The sequence below is a fragment of the Lissotriton helveticus genome, chromosome 6, assembly GCF_964261635.1.
Source record: "Lissotriton helveticus chromosome 6, aLisHel1.1, whole genome shotgun sequence".
Classification (NCBI taxonomy): Eukaryota; Metazoa; Chordata; class Amphibia; order Caudata; family Salamandridae; genus Lissotriton; species Lissotriton helveticus.
Window position 1 is genome coordinate 1,538,187,167 of NC_136067.1, and position 15,575 is coordinate 1,538,202,741.

At 39.5% G+C, this 15,575-nt stretch overlaps 1 pseudogene; it reads left to right on the plus strand.

The window, feature by feature from the left end:
- Positions 1-378: 378 nt before the first annotated feature.
- On the plus strand, positions 379-497 carry LOC144765718 (5S ribosomal RNA; annotated as a pseudogene).
- Positions 498-15,575: the final 15,078 nt, after the last annotated feature.

The window sequence follows — 15,575 nt, forward strand, 5'->3', positions numbered from 1 at the left end:
TGTTTTCCACCCACACCATAGTTGCAGTGAAAGAGCCATCAAATATTTTTTGACACATCCTATGAAATAAAACACAGTTTCAGTACATGACACTTGACCACTATAATAAGATGCTGTAAAGTTTCTTGATACAAAAACAACAAGGTAATGGATGGAATGCTTGAATCAATCGCTGTTACGTCGCAGACAGGGTCACGGCCTGCGGCACCTCCCGCCTCACCAACGCGGACCATTACATGGTCTGCAAAACCTATTTCTGGATACTAGACACGCCGAAGCTCAGTGCTTTAGCCCATCATCTCTTTTCTGGGTGGACAGATGCACTATGAAGCATTTCTCTTTTCTTTTGGGGCATGCTGTCGGTGTAGGAGGTGGCCTGCCTGTGGCCATACCAACCTGAAAGCAGCTGATCTTGTCTGATCTTAGAAGATAAGCAGGGTCAGGCCTAAATAGTACTTGGATGGGAGACCGCTTGGGAATACCAGGTACTTTAGACTTACCTGAATCTTGGAGAGACCTTACATGAGTTGCCTGCAGTCTGAGTTTAGGGGCCATTTTTTGTGTATCTTCCTCACATAATTCCTGTCTGGTTCCCAGAATGCCTTGGATACTGTTGTTTCTTCACATTCCAAGATTCAGGTTTTTCTAACCTTTTTCCTTTTTCTTCCCAAACCGAGATGGTGGTTTTCCTATTGGTTCACTTCCTGTCCTTATGTATTTAAGGGGCTGGAATTCTCATTTTTCTTGCGTTGCAACACTCTTTGCTCCTGTTGGTGTCTCTTTGCTCCTGTTGGTGTCTCTTCACTCCTGTTGATATCTATTTGCTTCTGTAGGTGACACTTTGCTCCAGTTTGGTATTTCTTCCTGTGGGTTCCTTCTTCCACAATTATCCTTTTCTTCCCAGGTATTTGTCATTGCCTTGCTGACTATCCTCCTTGACATGTCCTGGTGCCTGGATTCTGGAGTCACCACTCCCATCAGAGGTTATTCCTTTTGGAGTTTTTTCCCTCTTGGGGACTCCTTCGGGAAGGCACTGTCTGCCCTGACGTTGAATTGTCAGCAACACCGTGGCTACCAGAAAGGGTCACCCCTACCTCGGACAAACCAGAACCCACAGACCCATTTCCAGGAAATATCTTCACACCTAAATGTTAGAAGAAAGAGTTCCAAATCTGACAATCTCTGCCACTGACAATCACTCGTGACGGCATCCTGGCTGATTAGCCCATAGCTAGGGTGGAACAAGTCCAGGGTTGCTTGTGTTCAGGTTTAGAGAGGACCTGACTTGGCAGTTTGGGCTGGACTGTTCCTATTAGATCAGGGTCAAGACTGATTTGCATATATCTGGGTCCAAACTGAGGTGGCTTGGTGAGCAAAAGAACGATGAATTGGGATGCCGAGTGATCACCAGTTGCTGAGATTGTTGAGTTATGTATACTGATTGTAAAGTTTCTCAAACCAGCATTTCTGTTGAATGTTACATTCCAAAATGCTCTTAAACAGATTTGATAACAGGTGCAAACCACAGTCTTTCTTTGTGAGGATATATTCAGATTAGAATAGCATAGCTGACAGTACGTTATCCTTCACATCCCTGTGGAACTTGAGGTAACTCTACCAATATGATGAGCCCAAATATTCCACATAGCACAGATTCAACTATTTGGCTATTAGGTAGAATGTTCCACAGCCTTGAGTCAACCTCTGTCACATAATGAACCTATTCTATATCCCTAGTCAACCCTGCTTCTTACTGAGCCTCCATAAAATATGATTTTATCTTTCAGTGCTTTTTCAATACCAATTATGAAAGAGCCCCTGAATCATTTGGTGGACAACTTACCATCTCTAACATGACCTACTACTTTCTTCCACAGGTAATTCTAATTCTTAGTACACCAATAACTACAGTATCCTTGGATGCAACAGAGAGGTATTAAGACAATATCCAGTAGCATTACATTTTCCTTTCCCAGTGTCAGTTCCATTTTATTGGCAGGTTTCTAAGTATCCTGGCCAGCAATTAACCTTTATTATCTCTTGTTTGGCAGGGGGAATATTACCTTCAGTTTCAAGACATCAACCGTATTTTATCTGGCCGGGCCACATTTCAATTGTAGTTTAGTGTCTGTTTATCGATAAAGAACTACTCGGGAGGGAGCTACAGAGTTGAATGGGATCACATTATGCTGAATATAATTGCTTAAAAGACTATATATATATATATATATATATATATATATATATATATATATATCTATATTACCTACTGGCGGTCACCAGTAGGTATATATAGTTAGCATTTTTTCTCTATGGGATTTTTGAAAATTCTATGTCTAATAACTTTGGCGTTTGTGGACGGAATTGGCTGAAATTTTCAGGAAAATGGAACATTTTGTTTCTGAGCAGCCCCTGAAAATTTGGGGGGGGTTTGTCAAGGGGGGGCCGAGAAAAAAAGGGGGGTCCCAAAACGCGTTTTTCCCATGTTAATTTCCATAGGGCGGTTGGCCTCACTTTTAGCCCGAACGGCTGAATGGATTTGCACGAAACTTGGCAAAATTGTAGGGACTGTTAGTCCGATGTGCCTTTGCTAGGTCTCAATATATGTGCTCCAGTGGATTTTGAGAAATTACCGTTCAAAAAAATATATATATCTGTAAGCGCGCTCCGGGCAGCGCCCCGGTTCGCGTACCTGACGCGTAACGGAACTTCGCGAAGCTGATTGGCTCTCCGGTGTCTGTCAACATTCTAAACAGTCCGGAGCGGCCGCCATCTTGTCTCTCGGTAGGATCGAGAGACAAGAGGAGGCCAAAACAAAGGGGGAAATGACCATAAGGGGGCATAGTAGATCCTCCCTGACCCCCTAGGTTTGATGTGGAGGCTTTAAAAGGGCCCGCGGGGCAAAAACATTTTTTTAAAAAATTGTTTTTTTTGCGTGGGGAGCGCCCGGTACGCGCACCGGGAAGCGGTCTGGGGAGCGTACTATAAGGAAAAAAGAATGATAGACTATGATATTTTGAAATATTCTATGTTTATTGATTGTTCTTTTTGTTGGTTTTTTTTTTGGTTTTTTTTATTTAACCACTTGGATGCTAAGGGGTGTGCGAGTAGGTCCATTGACTTTCCATTGAAATCAATGGAAACTCCATGACGAGTTACCCTTGTCATTAGCACTGAAGGGGTTAAGTAGCAGTATTTATGATTATTAAATATAAATTTATTTTTGGGATTGTGCACAGTATACTATAAGTCTGACTTTACATTATAATCAATTTGGTACTAGTTTATGAATTACATATAAAAATGATTAAAGACTCAAACAATTTTTTAATATTAAATATAATTTAATTTTTCGGATTGTTTTTCAAAATTTAATAGAACGTCTAACATTTGACTGTCCGATATGTCCTCTTGTTGAGTGAACATAACTTCCCACATTTGACCGTCATCATAATGAAGTAAACAATCCACAGATTCTACACATTGTAGAAGTTCATGGTCTCGTGATTCATCCATGAATTCCAAGTCAATGGGTTCAATTAATTTCCTCATTGTTCATGTCTAGGACAATTTCAAAGGAAATGTTCTGTTCTCCTTGCATTTTTGTGCTGAAATTTGAATAAAAAATAAATATATCAGTAGAGATAGGGCACTGTTGGGTTTAAGTTCAGACAGGTACTTTTGAGGCATGAAGTAGTACTATTAAAAAGTGCCTGTGAAAAAGCCTATGTAAATTCATAATTATACCACAGAAACCTAAATCAATCCATAATTATAATAAACAAGCCTTTCTCAATGTCTAACTCTTACAGAGGGATAGTATATAACTATCTGAAAATGTTTTCAAATTTATAAAATAATATCTTACCTTTTAAAAACTAGTTTAAGTTGTGAGTGAAAATGATCTTGCAATGTAGTTCAGGAAGTAGTAGTCAAAATGGCTGTGTTTCTCTCTCTTTTTTTTATATATATTCAGGTACATAACCAATCAAATGTCAGGTAAAAAAAGTAGAAAATGAAAGTAACATTTTAATTGGTTGTCAATTCCAACACTTCAGATGTGTTTTGTGAAGTAATTTACCTCAGGGTATTTAGAGAGGTCTACAGGCTAAATAATTAAATGGAATTCCAACCAAATTTGTGAAAATGGTAGGGATTGGTATGTAGTATGAGCTAATCTATATTTGGTGAAAGTGTCCCCAGTGGTTTTTCTGTATATTACTTTCCCACCTTTTTTGAGCGAGCGCTTCCCGGTGCGCGCCCCGGTACGCGAACCGGCAGCGTTACGGGAGTCCTCCATTTTGTGTTTCGGTAGATTTGAGATACAAGATGGAGGGCAAATAATGATCAGAATGGGTAGAAGGGGGCAAGGTACACGTATCCTGACCCCCTAGGTTTTCTGAGGGTGGTTGAGGAGGCCCATATGTGCGAGAAAAAAAACATTTTTTTTTAAATTTTCGCGTGGTTAGCGTCCGGTGCGCGTACCGGGTAGCGCTCCGGGGAGCGTACTTTGGTGAAAATTAGTGAAAAAAGTTAGAGTAAAATAATAATTGTGAGTGATCAGATGTAGGGTAGCTCTGAAAAGAGCTTTTGGGTCCTGTGGCTGATTTAGGTACCTACAAGTAGGTACCAATGCACAGTCTTAAATTCAGGATGAAAATTCTGTTCCCCTCATCTGAGAAGTGAACTCCATCTGCTCTGTAGATATCTTGCATGTAGTAACGCAAGTTATTGTTGTACATGGAGCCCATTCCATGGTCTCTCATGTAAGCTGAAACAGACTTATTTACATGCTTCCTCGATTTCTCAATTTGTGGACAAAATTGGTTCGACCACCTCCATTTCTGTCTTTGGCATATATTTGAATATACCAAGGCAGTTTGAGGAAAAAGTGCCATCAATTGGTCAAATGTGTCCTTTAAAAGCATTTCCAGACCTACCCCAGTCAAAGTGCCCAAGTCATTTCCTCCACAGTGCACAATTAACAGGTCAGGTTTTGGCAAATGCAAAAAGGTTTTCACCAATGGTATCAATTGGTGACATTTTAATCTTCTGTGGCCAATCCACTTGATTTCCACATTTTGTAAATTGAGGTTGTGTAAATTTCTGTTATCAGCAAACCTTTGAGCCCAGTGGATATAACTATGTCCAACAATCCAGACAGAAAACATGGTGAGAGAAGGTTCTGCTGCAGTCAGATGAAGTGTGGCAATGAAATGGCAGTTGAAAAAATAAGAGTTTATAATGAAAAAAACTGTGGAGTTTCTGTGCTAATGAATCAGTAGCAGTGATTGGTGGATTTTGATTGCTGGAAACAGAAAGTTAGGGTGCATGGATGAGTTCTTTGAAAGATGTAGTTTGAATGGTCAAGAAAAAATCATTTTATGAAAGATTGCACTGGATACGCAGGTGTACTGAGAGTTCAGAGTTCAATTGAAACATTGTTGTGTGTAGTTGCAAACATGAGAGGTCTTTCAGGAGGTGGTTGCTATGCAAAAAAGGCAGAAAGGGCAGAGGGGGGAAGGGTGTTGATTTGAAAAAAGTGAGGGAAGAGTTTTGATTGGGTGACATGAGAGATATGTGTGATGAATTACAGCATTTCTGTGCTTTTTTTGGCTGCAGCCTCTGGAGTGCATACCCTTTGTTCTGCTGAAGACAAATTGGTGTGTGTCTGAGACTGTTTTGAAACTCATGAAGTATTTGCTAAGGTGAGAAAAGATTCATTTAATTTATATAGAGAATAGTATGCTTTAGGGAGAAAATTATGAAGAAAGTTGTGTATTTAAAATGTTGCTTTGTGTCAAGTGTTTTACAAATAGATTTTGTTTCTTTGAGTTACATAGCCATGTTAAAAGTGACGCAAAAATGGTGCAAGGGCCTTCAAAATACGCTTTCATGTGTCTTAGGGCATTTTAACTCACTTCCCCATGAATGTGGTTGAATAATTGCTTTACATGATGTGTTTAAAAACGTTTTTTGATATCAATTAGGTTTCTTGATATGTACTGCTAGAATTTCATAGGTTGCTTGGGGCATATTTATAAGGCCTTTGAGTCTCTCTGATATTATTTTTCCCATTTTAATTTAAGACATTTCCCCGTGGTGCAAGGTCCTTGTAAATTCGCCCCCATCTGTGCTTGGCAAATTTAGATTTTGATTATTTGAGTTACATAGCCATGTTAAAAGTGACGCAAAAATGGTGCAAGGGCCTTAAAAAAAACGCTTTCATGTGTCTTAGGGCATTTTAAGTCATTTCCCCTTGAATGTAGGTATATAATTGATGTACATGATGTGTTTAAAAACGTTTTTTGAAATCAATTAGGTTTCTTGATATGTACTGCTAGAGTTTCATAGGTTGCTTGGGGTATATTTAAAAGGCATTTGAGTCCCTTTGATGTTATTTTTCCCATTTTAATTAAAGACATTTCCCCGTGGTGGAAGGTCCTTGTAAATACGCCCCATGTGTGCTTGGCAAATTTAGATTTTCATTCTTTGAGTTACATAGCCATGTTAAAAGTGACGCAAAAATGGTGCAAGGGCCTTAAAAAAACGCTTTCATGTGTCTTAGAGCATTTTAAGTCACTTCCCCATGAATGTAGGTATATAATTGCTTTACATCATTTGTTTAAAAACGTTTTTTGAAATCAATTAGGTTTCTTGATATGTACTGCTAGAGTTTCATAGGTTGCTTGGGGCATATTTACAAGGCCTTTGAGTCCCTTTGATGTTATTTTTCCCATTTTAATTTAAGACATTTCCCCGTGGTGCAAGGTCCTTGTAAATACGTCCCCATCTGTGCTTGGCAAATTTAGATTTTGATTCTTTGAGTTACATAGCCATGTTCCATACAGTGCTCACCTTCTGCGTAGTCTTTGATATGCTAGACTCCATCTGCACAATGAGATATCTAAGCAAAGGAAACACAGGTGATGTGATTGTGAAATGAGGAAAATAAATTCCATATTTTCCAATTACATCACCTGTGTTTCCTAACTTTACGAATCACATTGTGCAGATGAGGTTTAGGCCTGTCCACGGACACAGAAGAGGTCTGGCCTTTGTTCAAGAGTGAAGTGGACATGACTTACTTCATTGGTAGGCCTGCACATGTATTATCTCCTCTGTACTCTTCAACAAGCTTAAATTTCATCTGCCACCCTGAGTAGGCCTCACCTCAAACAAACCTCTGCATAGGCCACACCTTATCGTCATCCTGAATCAATCATTTAAAATGTTAGGGACAGATTTATGATAGCCGCGTGCCTCTTTTGCGCCACTGTGCGTCACTTTTGTGACGCAGCGGCGGTGCAAAAGATTTGCTATGTGGCGACATATTTACAACTTGATGCATCTAGGCAGATGTGTCATGCTATAAAGTCCTGTGCCACAGGAAACCGATGCAGCAGTGATGCAAAAGATGCACCATGTTGCAAGACAGGCCTCACTTCATCTCCAACAAGATACCGTCAGTTTAAACTGTAAACATTTAGGACTGTGTAGGGGGCATGGAGAAGCTGAATCTTCTGTAAATGTCAAAATTGTTGCATACAGTGCTCAACTTCTGTGTACTCTTTGATATGCTAGACTCCATCTGCACAATGAGATACCTAAGCAAAGGAAACACAGGTGATGTGATTGTGAAATGAGGAAAAGAAATTCCACATGTTTCAATTACATCACCTGTGTTTCCTAACTTTACGAATGACATTGTGCAGATGAGGTTTAGGCCTGTCCACAGACACAGAAGAGGTCTGGCCTTTGTTCAAGAGTGAAGTTGGCATGACTCACTTCATTGGTAGGCCTGCACATGTATTATCTCCTCTGTACTCTTCAACAAGCCTAAATTTCATCTGCAACCCTGAGTAGGCCTCACCTCAAACAAACCTCTGGATAGGCCACACCTTATCGTCATCCTGAATCAATTATTTAAAATGTTAGGGACAGATTTATGATAGCCGTGTGCCTCTTTTGCGCCGCTGTGCGTCACTTTTGTGACGCAGCGGCGGTGCAAAAGATTTGCTATGTTGCGACATATTTACAACTTGATGCATCTAGGCAGATGTGTCATGCTGTAAAGTCCTGTGCCACATGAAACCAATGCAGCAGTGATGCAAAAGATGCACCATGTTGCAAGACAGGCCTCCTTTCATCTCCAACAACATACCGTCCGTTTAAACTGTAAAAATTTAGGACTGTGTAGGGGGCATTGAGAAGCTGAATCTTCTGTAAATGTCAAAATTGTTGTATACAGTGCTCAACTTCTGTGTACTCTTTGATATGCTAGACTCCATCTGCACAATGAGATACCTAAGCAAAGGAAACACAGGTGATGTGATTGTGAAATGAGGAAAAGAAATTCCACATTTTTCAATTACATCACCTGTGTTTCCTAACTTTATGAATCACATTGTGCAGATGAGGTTTAGGCCTGTTCACGGACACAGAAGAGGTCTGACCTTTGATCAAGAGTGCAGTGGACATGACTCACTTCATTGGTAGGCTTGCACATGTATTATCTCCTCTGTATTCTTCAACAAGCCTAAATTTCATCTGCAACCCTGAGTAGGCCTCACCTCAAACAAACCTCTGGATAGGCCACACCTTATCGTCATCCTGAATCAATCATTTAAAATGTTAGGGACAGATTTATGATAGCCGTGTGCCTCTTTTGCGCCGCTGTGCGTCACTTTTGTGACGCAGCGGCGGCGCAAAAGATGCGCTATGTTGCGACATATTTACAACTTGATGCATCTAGGCAGATGTGTCACGGTGTAAAGTCCTGTGCCACATGAAACCTGCGTCAGGTTTCATATAGGCGTTTTGTTGCAGGCTGGGCATTCATTTGCATGAAAGCCCTGTAAAACTAACACAGTGAAATTTAGAAGATTTCACTGAGTCAGCTTTATGGCATTGCTGAATCAAATCCTTACGCCTGTTTGAAACAGGCATAAGGAGTGATGCACCATGCAATGTGTGGTTTGCCCCTGTGCATTGCAGTAGACATGTCGCGCTTACGACGTGATGCCTGCAATGTGCCGCTTTTGCGGCACAGATGCGTGACGCATCTGTGCTGTTTTTGCTCAATGGTGCTCCACATTGTAAATGCGGCACACCATGGGTGGCAGAGCAGCGGTGCACGTTAACTGGTGCATCCCTGGGGATGCGCCAGTTAACATAAATCTGCCCCTTTACATTTAAGTATGAGCAGGGGACACAGAGTCGGTGAGGCTTATCCAAGGTTAAGAAGAGATTAGTCCTGTTCACTGAAAACTTGGACATAGGCCTCACCTCCTCAGCATCGCTGGACATGGCTAAATAATAGCTGCAAAATGTTACTCTTGTTAAACAATTTTACTATTATAGTCTCTGAGATTTGTCTCTTACTCTGCAACATCTCATTGTTGTTCTCTTTCTTTAAAGATACCGACAACATCAACCATGAGTGATAATGAGCAATCCGTTGATCTCGATCTTATCATTGAACTTGTCATTGAAACGTCAGTGGAAGTAGATCCCTTGGATGTTTTAAATCCTGAGGATGATGAAGAACATGATGAGGATGCCGATTTGTCAGAATTGTATGACATAGGGTGGGAAGCTGACCTGCCTGAGCCTATGGAACTATAAACATTTATTTTTAAAAGTTACTGGAAATGAAAAGTAAACATGTAAACCGTTTCATATAAAATTAAACACAACTTCAAAAACAGGTTGTGTGTAGTGTCTTTAATAAAATAGTCAAATATGCTCGTAAAATGAGTTCAGATTCACATATAAAACAGCACAGGTCAAATGTAGAAGCATTCCATTTCTTTGCTACTATTTGTGACTACTAAATTTGCCAATGCACTAAAAATTATTGTATGTAAAAATGACAAGTAGTGTGTTAAATTTTTGACGACTGTTATTGATTTACTGTTTGCTAATAGTGGTTAATAACATTTTTAATTACCACAGATTCAACTGCAGATCATTTCAAAAGTACATAATGCCATCTAAACAACGAAACCGAAAGGCTACAAAACGTCAAAGACAGCAGCTTAATAAATTCTTGCAGCAGTCCTCTACAATAAAAACTCGTCAAGTCACCAAGAAAGCTCCGGGTAAGACAACGAAATCATTCATAAGAAACATTTGTAGAAAAAAAAGTAGTACTACAGAAAATGTTTTAGTCCAGAAAAAGAGAACCAATTTAAACGGAAAGGAAAGGCCAATCAAAAATGTTACTGCTAGAGCAGGAGATAACTCTGTGCATGGTAGTAGAAGGAAAAATCAGTTTAGGGACATTCGTAGACGAATGTTCCGCAACAGGATAATTGGCAATTTGTTAAAAAAATATTAAGAAAGGTCAACAGAAAGTGGTTTTTTATCAGAGAAAAAAAAAAGTTGAGAAAATTATTGATCAGGCATTTGAAATTAAGCGAAAGTTATTTATTTTGATAATCAATAGAATTAGGAAGCTAAACAAGGCAATTTATGATTTCAAAAGAAATAGTAGATGGAAGAGAACAGTTAATCGTAGTAATTTTTATGAAGTTTTTTCAGGAGAATGGATGCATAGTTCAAGTTGTGAGGCATTTTTTAATGAGGAGAGTTATTTCCAGGATAATGATTTGGTGCATGCAGTTGACACCAGTGGTCGAGCTTATGAGGTGAAAGATGGTTGTCCAGTTGAAAAAGAAAAACTTGTGACAACAGAGGCAGAAGAGGTGTTAGGTAATGAGGTTTTAGGAAGACGTCCTAAGGGACCAGTGTATATCTGGAAGTGTAGTAGTATTTGCAGTGTGCGACAGGATTCCATCAATTTGCTTTGTGATTTTGTACGGACATTTAATAAGAAAAGTTTAAAACAGAAAATGAAGTTGTTGCAAGAATTAGATCCTTGCAGAGTGAGAGAAGTGACAGGTTTGCATGGTCATTCACTGGCTTGTCTTTCCAGGAGAGTATGCCAGAGTGTTTTTCATCATTTCAGGATGCTAGCAGTACATCATAATAAAGTGAGGAAATTAGTTAGAATGTTGTATTATGCTAAGAGTCCAGCAATTATGCTTAAACAATTATGCACTGCTCTTTTGCATGGTTCTGAAATAGATGTGAAGAATATTTGTGAAGAAATTGAGTTTTGTTACTTTGCAAGTAAAGAGGAGAATGTTGAAATTGACCCAGAAGAAGAGGGTAATATGGAAGATAGTGTACAGGTTTCCAGTACAGATAATTTTCAGAAGGAAATTGCCACGTTTCAGGTGAAATCAAGTGCGAGGCCTAATTTCACTTGTGTGTGTTGTCGACGCACCTATTATAAGAATCAGACTAAGTTAGTGGATTTATATGTGAAAAGTGAAAGGGAAAATAATAGTGAATGGAAGGATTTCGTAACATACTTGATGGTAGAAAATTGTTTTGATTTGGGATTGGATCAACGTGTGTGTACTTATTGTTGTAACAAATTAAATCAAAACCGGATGCCTGCTAGAGCGGTTCATAATAATCTGTAATTGGTTGAGATTCCTTCTGAATTGAAGGATTTAAATACTTATGAATCTATTTTGATTCAAAGTATCCATCCCTTTCAGGCTATTGTAAGAATGGAGCCAAAGACAGGGAAATTGCCTCCATCAGATTTACAGAGAGGATTAAAGGGAAGAGTTGTTTATTTGCCTCTAGATTTGAAGAAAAACATTAATACAATTGGAGTAGAAAAAGTGGAAGAGGAACCTCTGGTTATCTTAGTTAATGGGTTTCCGACAAGGAGTAAGAAAATATGGCAAGATTTAGTGGATGTTAGGAAAGTCAAAAAGGCAACATTGTATTTGAAAAAAACAATAAGTACTACAAGAATGTATATGTTGCAGAAGAGGAAGTAAGTGAAGAAGAGGATAGCGATTTGTGTGCTGGTGAAATTGAGAAAGTAGAACCCTCTAAAAATGAAGAAATATATGAACATTATAGTGTTCATCCTTTGCATTCCAAGGAAGTCATGGGGAATGCTATTGAGTTGTTTCAAATGAAACAAGCCAAAGGGAGTCCCATTAGTGTTTGGGAGGAAAGTTTGGAAGCTAGGTGTTTCCCACAGCTATTTCCAACAGGTCAAGGAGGAAGATATGATGAGCGACCTGATCAAATTCCTGCTTCTGAATACCGGACTTTACGATTGTATGCAGAAGATCCTAGGTTTCGTCAATGCATTCCCTATTTGTTTCATCTCCTGTTTGAAAGCGATCTGTCTGGACTGTCATATGCAGTGAACCACATCTTGAAAAGTGGTGTACAGATGCAAAACATCTCGGCAAGTGACTTTATGGATAAAGTCAATGTGCAAGACAGTATTTTGGATTCTCACCTGATTAATCTCATGGAGGTGTCAGCGTGGTACTAATGAGTACTGGTACCGTCGTCATGGTGATTTAAAATGTATGCTGAGGAACTTAGGAACTCCCACATGGTTCCTCACTCTCAGCTGTGCCGAGTATGGCTGGGAAGACTTACTTGAATTTCTACGAGAGGCAAATGGAAACATTGAAAATATCGAATTCAAAACACCCGGAGAACTGTGCTCTTTGGATCCAGTGAATGTATGCAGGTACTTCAATCATAGATTTGAAGCTATGATGTCTTTCATCATGAACAAGAAAAATCCACCTCTTGGAGAGGTGTTGGATTTCTTCTGGAGAAAGGAGTACCAAGCAAGAGGTGCTCCTCATATACATATGCTGCTGTGGATCAAGGATGCACCTAAATTTGGAACAGATCCAGAAGACTTAGTGATGAGTTTCATAGAACAGTATTCTACATGTGCTGTTCCAAACGCAAAGGAAGACAAAAGCCTAAGAGAACAAGTTTTACGGTTCCAAAGCCATCGTTGTGGAAAGTACTGTCGTCGTAAATTCAGAAACAAGGACAAGTTCTACACCAAATGTCGTTTCGCCTTTCCACGACCGGTGATTTCTAAAGGAAGAGTGAACAGTTTTATGTCTTCGCTGCGACATAATGTGATGAAGAAATCACCTAAAAACACATACAATTTGAAAAGGAACGAAGAGTCCAAGTACATCAACGACTACAACCCAGTGATTTTGTCCATGTGGAATGCTAACATGGATATACAGTTTGTGGCTGATAACTGTATGGCTGTGGCTCGGTATGTGACATCTTACATCACCAAAAAAGAAAAGACAGAATTGTAGGATATGTGGGAGGACATTTCCCATGAAAAGAGCCTCAGTAAGAAGTTGTACAGTTTCAGTCTGAAGATGTTGTCGCATCGAGAAATCGGAGCTTACGAATGTTCTGACCGGTTGTCTTCAGCAAGTCTCTATGCCAAATCCAGGAGTATCGTTTGGGCGAGTCTTGGTCTTGCTGCAACGCGTAATCGAGTTCTGAAACCTGTGCGGGAAATGAGTATTTGGCGGAAAAGGAGCCAAACAGTACAGATATTTTGAAGACCAACATGTTGGATACATATTATCCAAATAGAAGCAGTCACCTCGAGAATGTTTGTCTGTATGAGGTTCTACAAAATTACATATTCAAGAGGAACATCAAAGAAGATATTGATAAAGGAGTGTATGCTGTAATTGGAAGTGAGGGATGTCTGGTCAAGCAAAGAAAATGCCACTTGGTAAACCATCGAAAATTGAGTGGCAAATCTCCTGAAAGAAAAGAGTTTTTCTATTTAGCACTTTTGCAACTTTTCAAGCCTTGGCGTGCAGAAGAGGAACTGCTTGGAGATTTCCTCTGTTACGAAGACTCTTTCAATGCCGCCAAGGAGACCATAGAATGTCCTGTTTTTCCCAAATATCTAGAAATGTTGAATGCGGAAATCGAGCAGGAAGCAACGATTGCAGCCGAGATTGCTAGAGACAGTTCTCAGGACAGTCAGAGTTCTGTTTCATTGAGTCAGGATCCACTAGGAGGACCAGTTATCGAAAATGAAGCTGCCACTGCCATGATTGAAGTGGAAAGAGCCATGGCACATGCTCAGGAGGATGCGGTTAACTTAGAAGACTTGAAAAGACAACTCAACGTTGAGCAGAGGAAAATATATGACGAAGTTACCAACCAAATAGATCATGGATTAAGTCATGAGAAGAAAGAGTGCTCATGTACGTCGTTGAAGCCTGTCCGACTGTACGTGAGTGGAGAAGCGGGAACTGGGAAAAGTTTCCTCATTAAAGCAATTTCATGTTATTTGCAGAAAAGGACTGAGTCATCGCTGTCTTGTGTTGTCACCGCTCCAACTGGACTGGCAGCACATAACATTAAAGGTATTACTTTGCATCGTCTACTGATGCTGCCAGTGGAGCATGATAACAAATTACAATACCACAAGTTATCTGGAGATGCTTGTTGTGAAGTTTCAAGAGTCTTGAGGAAAATGAAACTTCTTATCATTGACGAAGTAAGCATGGTTTCCAATGTCATGCTTGCCTTTGTGCATTTGAGAATGCAAGAAGTTCTCAAAACAGAGTATGATGTGTTATTTGGTGGCAAACACATCATTGTTTTCGGTGATCTTCTGCAGCTGACACCAGTGAAAGGACAACCTGTGTTCAAAATGCTCATGCATGATGATACCAGGAAGTGCCTAGGGAGTATTGGCAATGTCAATATATGGTTAAACTTCAATTATGCTGAACTGCGTGAAAATATGCGTCAAGCGAAGGATGAAGATTATAAGAATATTCTACAAGATGTTAGAATCGGAAAAGTGACCGAGCATGGGAAAGAAGCTTTACATGCACGATTACTGTCAAATTTGTATCCAGAAGAAGACGTTGTGCCTGAGAATATTTTTCAGAAAATTACTGAGAAGAAATCTGGAATATGTTTGATGCCAACTCTTGCAGAATGTGCCATCTTCAACAACAAAATGTTGCATTTAGAAAACCAAGAGATTGTGAAACTGGAAGCTATTGACAGAGTAGAGCATATGGGAGCAACAATTATTTTGTCTGAGAATTTGAAATCAAAATTGGATTCATTAGAGAAGACTATATCTAAAACTGCTGGTTTTGAAAAGACTCTGAATGTGTGCTTAAATTGCCGTATAATTTTCAGAAGGAATTTACATGTTGAAAGAGGTCTGGTAAATGGATCAATGGGTAATGTTGTTGATTTTGAGAAATACAGAAATAGAGATGGAATTGAATTTTTAAAAATTAAATTTGATGGCATTGAGGAAGTACAGCTAATTGGTCGTTGCTCTGCTAGGTTTTTGCTTGTAAAAGACTTATATGTTCGCCGTAAGCAGTTTCCTGTTTGCTTGGCATATGCGGTGACAATCCATAAATCGCAACGTTTAAGTGTAGACAGTGCATTGGTGAATATTGGCAGTTCTGTGTTCAAGGAAGGTATGGCATATGTGGCATTGTCACGAGTCAGAACTTTATCGGGATTGTACTTGATTGAGTGTGATGTCACAAACATTTGTGCGGATCTAGATTGTGTTAAGGAATACAATAGGTTAAGAAGAGAGTATGCGCCACATTTGCCTCAATATCCTTTGTTTGAGAAACGTGTGGTAGGCCGGAAACGAAGAAATGTGACCAATAGTAGAGAGGTTGTAGCAAAAAGAC